Below are 7,207 nucleotides of genomic sequence, written 5' to 3'. Positions count from 1 at the left end.
AGGGTTTTCTTGGCTGTAACCTTTACAGAAGCAGATTGCTGGCCCTTTCTTTCGTGGCACTCCTGGGTGGGTTCAAACCACCAGCCTTTTGATTAGTTGTTGTTATCATTAGGTGCTGTCAAGTCGGTTCCGGCTTATAGCAACCCTATGTACAACAGAACCAAACACTGCCTGGTCCTGTGCCATCCTCACAATCGTTACGCTTGAGCCAATTGTTGCGGACACTGTGTCGATCCATCTCATTGTGGGTCTTCCTTTTGATTAGTAGTTGAGCATAAATTGTTTACACCACCCAGGGACCTCAGGCATACTGTAGGAGCCCAATAAATATGGACTGCCCAATGAAAGCTTTGCAGCTAGAGGTAATAAGAGGAACATAATCACTTCTGAGAAATTGAGAGAGATTCAGAGTACAAGTACAGAAAGAGACCTGAGCAGAAAAAGGCAAACAGTCAAAAAGAGGAAAAATAACTTACCGAAGATCATGGAGCTGGGAGACAAGAAGGAGAAGGTTCACAGAGTTGAAACCAAAACCCAGTCACCTGTCCCCAGCCCAATGCTTTGTCCACTATGTTTTACAAACTCTGACCATGAAGTTAAAGCATTTTTAATGGCACTGATAGAAGTAAACAAATGAATTTGTGGATTGACACATGCCAGCAATAAATTCACAAAAGGTAAACATTGACATCTGCAGATTACATATCACTACATTTAATGGGTAAAGAACTCACTAGGAGTTAGAAAAGCTTACATGTTCATTTTTGTTCTTGGCAAATCACTGAGACTCCAGATAAATCATTCCATTTTCTCGGTGCTTTTATTTCTTTTGGCTGTAGAATTTTGCTGTTAAAGTGCATGTGATCAACTTCTATGCTCTGAAATATATGTCTTTATTTGGGCATACTCAGATGGATTTCTTTTTTGGGGGGGGAAGCCCTGGTGACGCAGTGGTTAAGTGTTCGGCTGCTAACCAAGAGGTCACCAGCTCAAATCCACCAGTTGCTCCTTGGAAACCCAATGGAGCAGTTCCACTCTGTTATGGGGTCACTATGAGTCAGAATCCACTCAACAGCAACTGGTTTTTTTGGCTTTATGGGTTTTGGGGGTTTCATAAGGATCAAACCCCACAGTCATATGTAACTTGCGTGGCTTATATAATCATAAGACCCCACCCCCCAAAAGCTGTGATGAGCCTGATACCTCATACAGTGAAAATTTCTAGCAAGTGACTAGATTTCCTTTATAGAATCCCCAGCAGGTGCTCAATGAGCCTCATTCATAGTCCATGATGTGAGGAGGAAATGGGTTTAATTTGAAGGAAGCGGGAGTTGTGTGTGTGTGTGTCCTTTTTGTTTGGGGTATGCCTACATGTTCATCTCACACACTAGGCTTTTTGCAGGGTTAAGACTTACTCCTTTTTTTTTTTTTTTTTTAACATTGCCAGTTCCTAGCACAGGGCTTAACCCATGGTAATGACAACAATAATGATTCACTTTGTTTAATTTACTTTACTCTAACAAGCACTTTTTAAACATCAGAAACCATGCTAAATGCTTTACCTAGAATATATTATTTAATTTGCATAAGAACCTTATAAGGCAAATACTATTACTATCTTCATTTTTTACAGAAGGAAACTAAGACTCAGAGAGTCTAAGTAACTTGCCTAAAGACACTTGTCTACTAAGTGGTAGAGTCTCACATCCATGCAAGCTGAGTTGGAGCTATTAACTTAATAAATGTTTATTGAATCCAACCGATGATATTCATATCAGCCAATACCCCTTTTCCCCTGTTACAAATGAGGGTTGATTTTCCTTTTTTTTTTCCCTTCAACTATCAGGTTTTGGTTTCAAAATCACAAATAATAAGATATTAAAATATTTTAATACATAATTCTACTAGATCATATTTATGTACGTTATATTTAAATTAATATATTACCAAGTCTATTATAAACAAAAGAAGCCCTGGTGGTACAGTGGTTAAGCAGTCAGCTGCAACTGAAAGGTCAGCAGTTTGAATCCCCTAGCCCCTCCAAGGGAAAAGATGTGGTAGTGTGCTCCCATGAAGATTACAGCCTTGGACACCCTTTGGGGCAGTTCTGCTGTGTCCTGCAGGGTCATTATGAGTCAGAACTGACTCCAGTACAGTGGATTTGGTTTTGGTTTGGATTAAACAAAATAATGAAAGATAAGCCTGGATCAATATGGAAAGCAGAGTAATAATTTAGGCTGCCCTGAAGAGAAGCTAGGTAAGACATTTCTCTTGGAGGATTATCAGTTGTTGTTTTGTGTTAAAGCACAGTATAAAATAGAGTAATTTCTATATTAATAAAAATTGGAAATTTGAGCAGATGTAACCGAATCGGTGAATTAACTGGAGGTTAGTATTTTCATTTATGTATGTGTATCTTAAATAAAGAAGGAGTTTGGTCATCTCACCTAGTTAATCATTTATTAAGAGGAAACTCTAGCTAAACTTGTGAAGCAGGTAAAGTTTATTTTTAGGCATTCAGTGGTCATCTCCTTCTGGCTCCGTTTCTCCTTTAGGGTTACCCTAGATGCCCAGTAACCTTAGCCTGCCTCTCTCTTCCAGGAGGAGCAGCACCCCTGTTTTAGATCTTTACTTCTAATGTCAGGATCCTCTCAGATGCCAATGTTACAGAGCTAACTCCAACTGGCTGAATTAAAAACAAAAAAAATTTATTGGCACGTGTAATGGCCAAGTCTGAGGGAGTTTTCCCTTACCTCGGGATCTAGACTGTCAAATTATACAGTTGAGAACCTATCTCCGGATCTCTTTGCTTTGCCTTATTTTTATTTTTATTGTGCTTTAAGTAAAAGTTTACAGATCAAGTCAGTCTCTCGTATAAAAATTTATATACACCTTGCTATATACTCCTAATTGCTCTCCCCCTAATGATGACAGCACACTCCTTCCCTCCACTCTCTATTTTCGTGTCCATTCGGCCAGCTTCTGACCCCCCTCTACCCTCTCATCTCCCCTCCAGACAGGAGATGCCAACATAGTCTCATGTGTCTACTTGATCCAAGAGGCTCACTCTTCACCAGTGTCATTTTCTATCCCACAGTCTAGTCCAATCCCTGTCCGAAGAGTTGGCTTTGGGAATGGTTCCTGTCTTGGGCTAACAGAAGGTCTGGGGACATGACCTCTGGGGTCATTCTAGCCTCTGTCCAGCCATTAAGTCTGGTCTCATTACAAGAATTTGGGGTCTACATCCCACTGCTCTCCTGCTCCTTCAGGGGTTTTCTGTTGTGTTCCCTATCAGGGCAGCCATCGGTTGTAGCCAGGCACCATCTAGTTCTTCTGGTCTCAGGCTGATGTAGTCTCTGGTTTATGTGATCCTTTCTGTCTCTTGTGCTCATAATTACATTGTGTCTTTGCTGTTCTTCATGCTCCTTTGCTCCAGGTGGGTTGAGACCAATTGATGCATCTTAGATGGCCGCTTGCTAATGTTTAAGGCCCCAGAAGCCACACTCCAAAGTGGGATGCTTTGCCTTATTTTTTGTCTGATTTATTCCAATGACCACTCTAAGTGGTAAACTACAGAAGCTTCAGGCTTACTTCTTGCCATTTAGTTACACCTGTTGAAAAAGCATAAGTTTCTTAATAGTTCCAGAAGTCCTAGAATTAAGGCTTATTTAGCTTTCATGTAGCCATGAAACTAATCTTCTTATAAGCTCATCCTTGGAGTTGAGGATGGGATTAATACTACCACAAACACACAGGCTGAAGTTGGGAAAAATATAGTTTTCCAAAGGAAAACTGAGGTTCTATTATCATAACTGAAGAGTGGATACTTGGCAGGCAAAAAAAAGTATGCATCTACCATGTGCCCATGGTGGAGGGAATAACAGGTGCCCAATAGTGGGTGGTTTTTTTTTTTAATAGAATGAAGGTTGATTATCAAAAGCTTTATGATATCCCTAAACAATCCATTACAGGTGACCATTCCCGGTTCATGTGTAAACCAATCATCTTGAATTTATAATATAGTTAATTTAACGTAAGGATGGATTCAGGAAAACTGTCCACAAGTAAAACAAGAGAGGTCTTCAATAGTGGCCTATTCTGCATAGCTATCCATGACATCTACTCTAATTGAATTTTTCTAGAATAAAAATTAGATGAAAGTAGAAAATGAGCTGGTAATGGACAAGCATTTTTTAAAAAATAAGCTCATTAATATGACATATTTGCATGCTTAATAGGTTGTTAAGAATCACATTTGCCTGAGCAATTCCAATTCTATGCACAGAAATACTTGTACAACAGTGCAAAGGCGTAGATACAAAGAGATTCATTGCCATAGGAATTGCCACAGAGAAAAATCAGAAACAAATGCTCATCAATAAGGGAAGGCCCAAATAAATTATAACATACTGTTCAGCTTGTACCTAAAAATACTGACATGGAAAGATATCCCAAGACACTTGATAATAAAATTGAAAAATACATGTAGTAAAATTCCATTTTTATTTAGAAAAACATTCATGCATACATACATGCATAGACCAAATAGGTTTGGAAGTATACACACCAATTAAAAAAAAATACATCTGCAAAATGAGATCATATAGGGGAGAGAGCTTTAACATTTTACTTTTTGCATTTCTGCCTTCTGTATGTTTGAATTTTTACAATAAGTATCTATTATTTCTAGCATGTATTAAAGTTTAAAAAATAGAAGTAATATCTAATGCTGTAAGTATAAGTAATGTATAGGCAATGCTGTTTATACAAAGATGACTGCTTGTCCTGGAAACCCCCAATATCCCTTATGTAAAATCTTTCCCATTTGCCATATCTATAACTCATAGCCTCCTCTCCATTTGACAATGTGAGCCCGGTCAGAACTTATATCCTTACTAATCTTTGTTTCCAATAAAAAATACTAATTTGTAAAGTAAATATAGAAAGTACTAATATAGCACCAGGCATTGTACTTATTTCTTTTTTCACAATTTATCCCCTCACTACTTCCAAAAAAAAGAGGATTTGAATTGCAATATATATTTGTTGTTGGGTTGTTGTGGTTGGGTGCCATTGAGTCTATTTCAATTCTTAGCAACTCCATGTGATAGAACAGAGCTGCCCCATAGGGTTTTCTTGGCTGTAATCTTTATGGGAGCAGATTGCCAGGTCTTTCTCTCGTGGAACCACTGGGTATATTCAAAATGTCAACCTGTTAGCAGCTGAGGGCTTAACCTTTTGCACCACCAGGAATATCTGCTGGTATACATACATACATATACGTATATATCTGTATCTGTATACATACACATATATATGTATATATATACAAATACACATAGCATAGGTGGAATAAAATTGAGTTATTAGAAATTCTGATCACAAGAGGCTCAGTCTGATAAACAGAAACATGTGTGATGAAATCACAGATAGGTAAAATAGAAAATGAAAATCAGGACCAAGGAAAAAAGAATAAAAATATGCTGGACATCATTCAATAACTATCTGCTGATGGTAATTATAGGGATGGAAAGCCCTTCAAGCCTATGGAGCTAAAATTAATCAGCAAGTATTCATGGAGTGCCTCCTGCTTCTATTACTGGTTCTGGCTTCCTGCCTGCCCAGTGTCAGGGCTAGAGACACTTGTGTGACATTCTGCTTGTCAAGACACAAGGAGCAAAATAAGCAGGCAGAGTCTTACAGCAGCCATCTATATCCCATAATATTCATTGGACTCAGAGTCAAGTAAGACAAACTACTTCTTTGAAAAGCTATAAAACTAGCATAAAAATTATAAACATCACTATATCACCTGAAAAGGGCCCAATTAAGTGGAAGTACTCTTTCTGCAAAGCAAGAGTCAGTTCATTTGTGTACCATTTGAAATTTCAAAGTCAAAACCCACGTCTTTTTTCTATTAAAGTCAGGAAGGAGAACCAGTAGAACTTGTAACAACTATACATAATTTTCCAGGTTGTTCCCATTGCTGACAAATTTTTTAGGTCATGATTAATTCCCTTAAAATGTAAAATATTATGTCTATGTCACTGTTAACACTTTGATAAATATCTATTGTAGTGGACATGTGCTATTTTCTGCATGTCCAGCATCCCTTTCCTCCTACTTTAATTTAAAAGCCCCAATTATTTTGGGAGCACCTTCTTTCCCCCTCTCTCTATTTCATTTGTACCCCATACTTAGGTGTCATGGTTTTGCCAACAAAAGTATACGTCCCTACATCCCCTTGGCCATAATTATTGGTTCAGGGATGAGCCTGTGACCCAACTAGACCGATGAAGCCCCTCCCAGGAACTTCCACTAAAATTATTGGAAAAGAACTCTCTTGCCACTGAAGTTAGTAGCTGGTAGGATGTTTTAAATCCAGATGCTGTGGGTTACCAGGTGGAGAAGCCTTCCCTGGAATAACAAAACAAAGAAAAGTGAAGCTAAAAGATACAGTCCAAGACATCATTTGAGTCTCTGGATCCAGCCATGTTTTTCTTGGATTTTTAAGATAAGCGAACCAACAAACTTTTCCTTCAACAGCTGGGTTTCTTTTAAATGCAAAAATAAAAACAAAAATACCATCTTGATAGATAGAATGCTAATGACAAGCTTCCTTGAAAAGTGTTATTTTCATGAGAAACAGCCAGTAACCTGGAGGATACCCTTCATAACTCAAATCATTCATGCTCACCTTCAGGAATCCCTCCTTGACATCTATCTCCAAACCCACCCTGCCTCCCTACCCTTGAACCACCAGGTGATTTCTTTATGTAATGTTCTATGTAATACCACATTTCTACATGTCTGCATTGTTTGATAATGACTTGTTACTGTATTTGTCTCCCTCATTTCCTCCAGAACAGGGATTGCATCTCAATCATTTTTATAGCCCTGCAGCCTTACACTGGGGCCTAATATATAATAGTTTCTGAATTGTGTTTTGTTGAAGGAATGAATGAATGATTCGGAGGGAACATTAGTGGGAAAGCCCTTTCTATTAATAAAGAGTCTATGATAAATTGAAACTTTCTATAAAATAGCTAATTATCAGAAGACCAAAGTAAACCAAACTGATGTTTTCAAACTGAATACTCAAAGTGTCCATCATCGGTATAGTGGAGAATCTTTCTTTTCTCTGGTCATTTTTGTTGTGAGGGTAGGTGAGTGGGCAGAAGTGGTTCTTTCTTTTGAAAAACACTAT

Source organism: Loxodonta africana, chromosome 2 (genome assembly GCF_030014295.1).
Source record: "Loxodonta africana isolate mLoxAfr1 chromosome 2, mLoxAfr1.hap2, whole genome shotgun sequence".
Classification (NCBI taxonomy): domain Eukaryota; kingdom Metazoa; phylum Chordata; class Mammalia; order Proboscidea; family Elephantidae; genus Loxodonta; species Loxodonta africana.
This window is presented reverse-complemented; position numbering follows the sequence as displayed.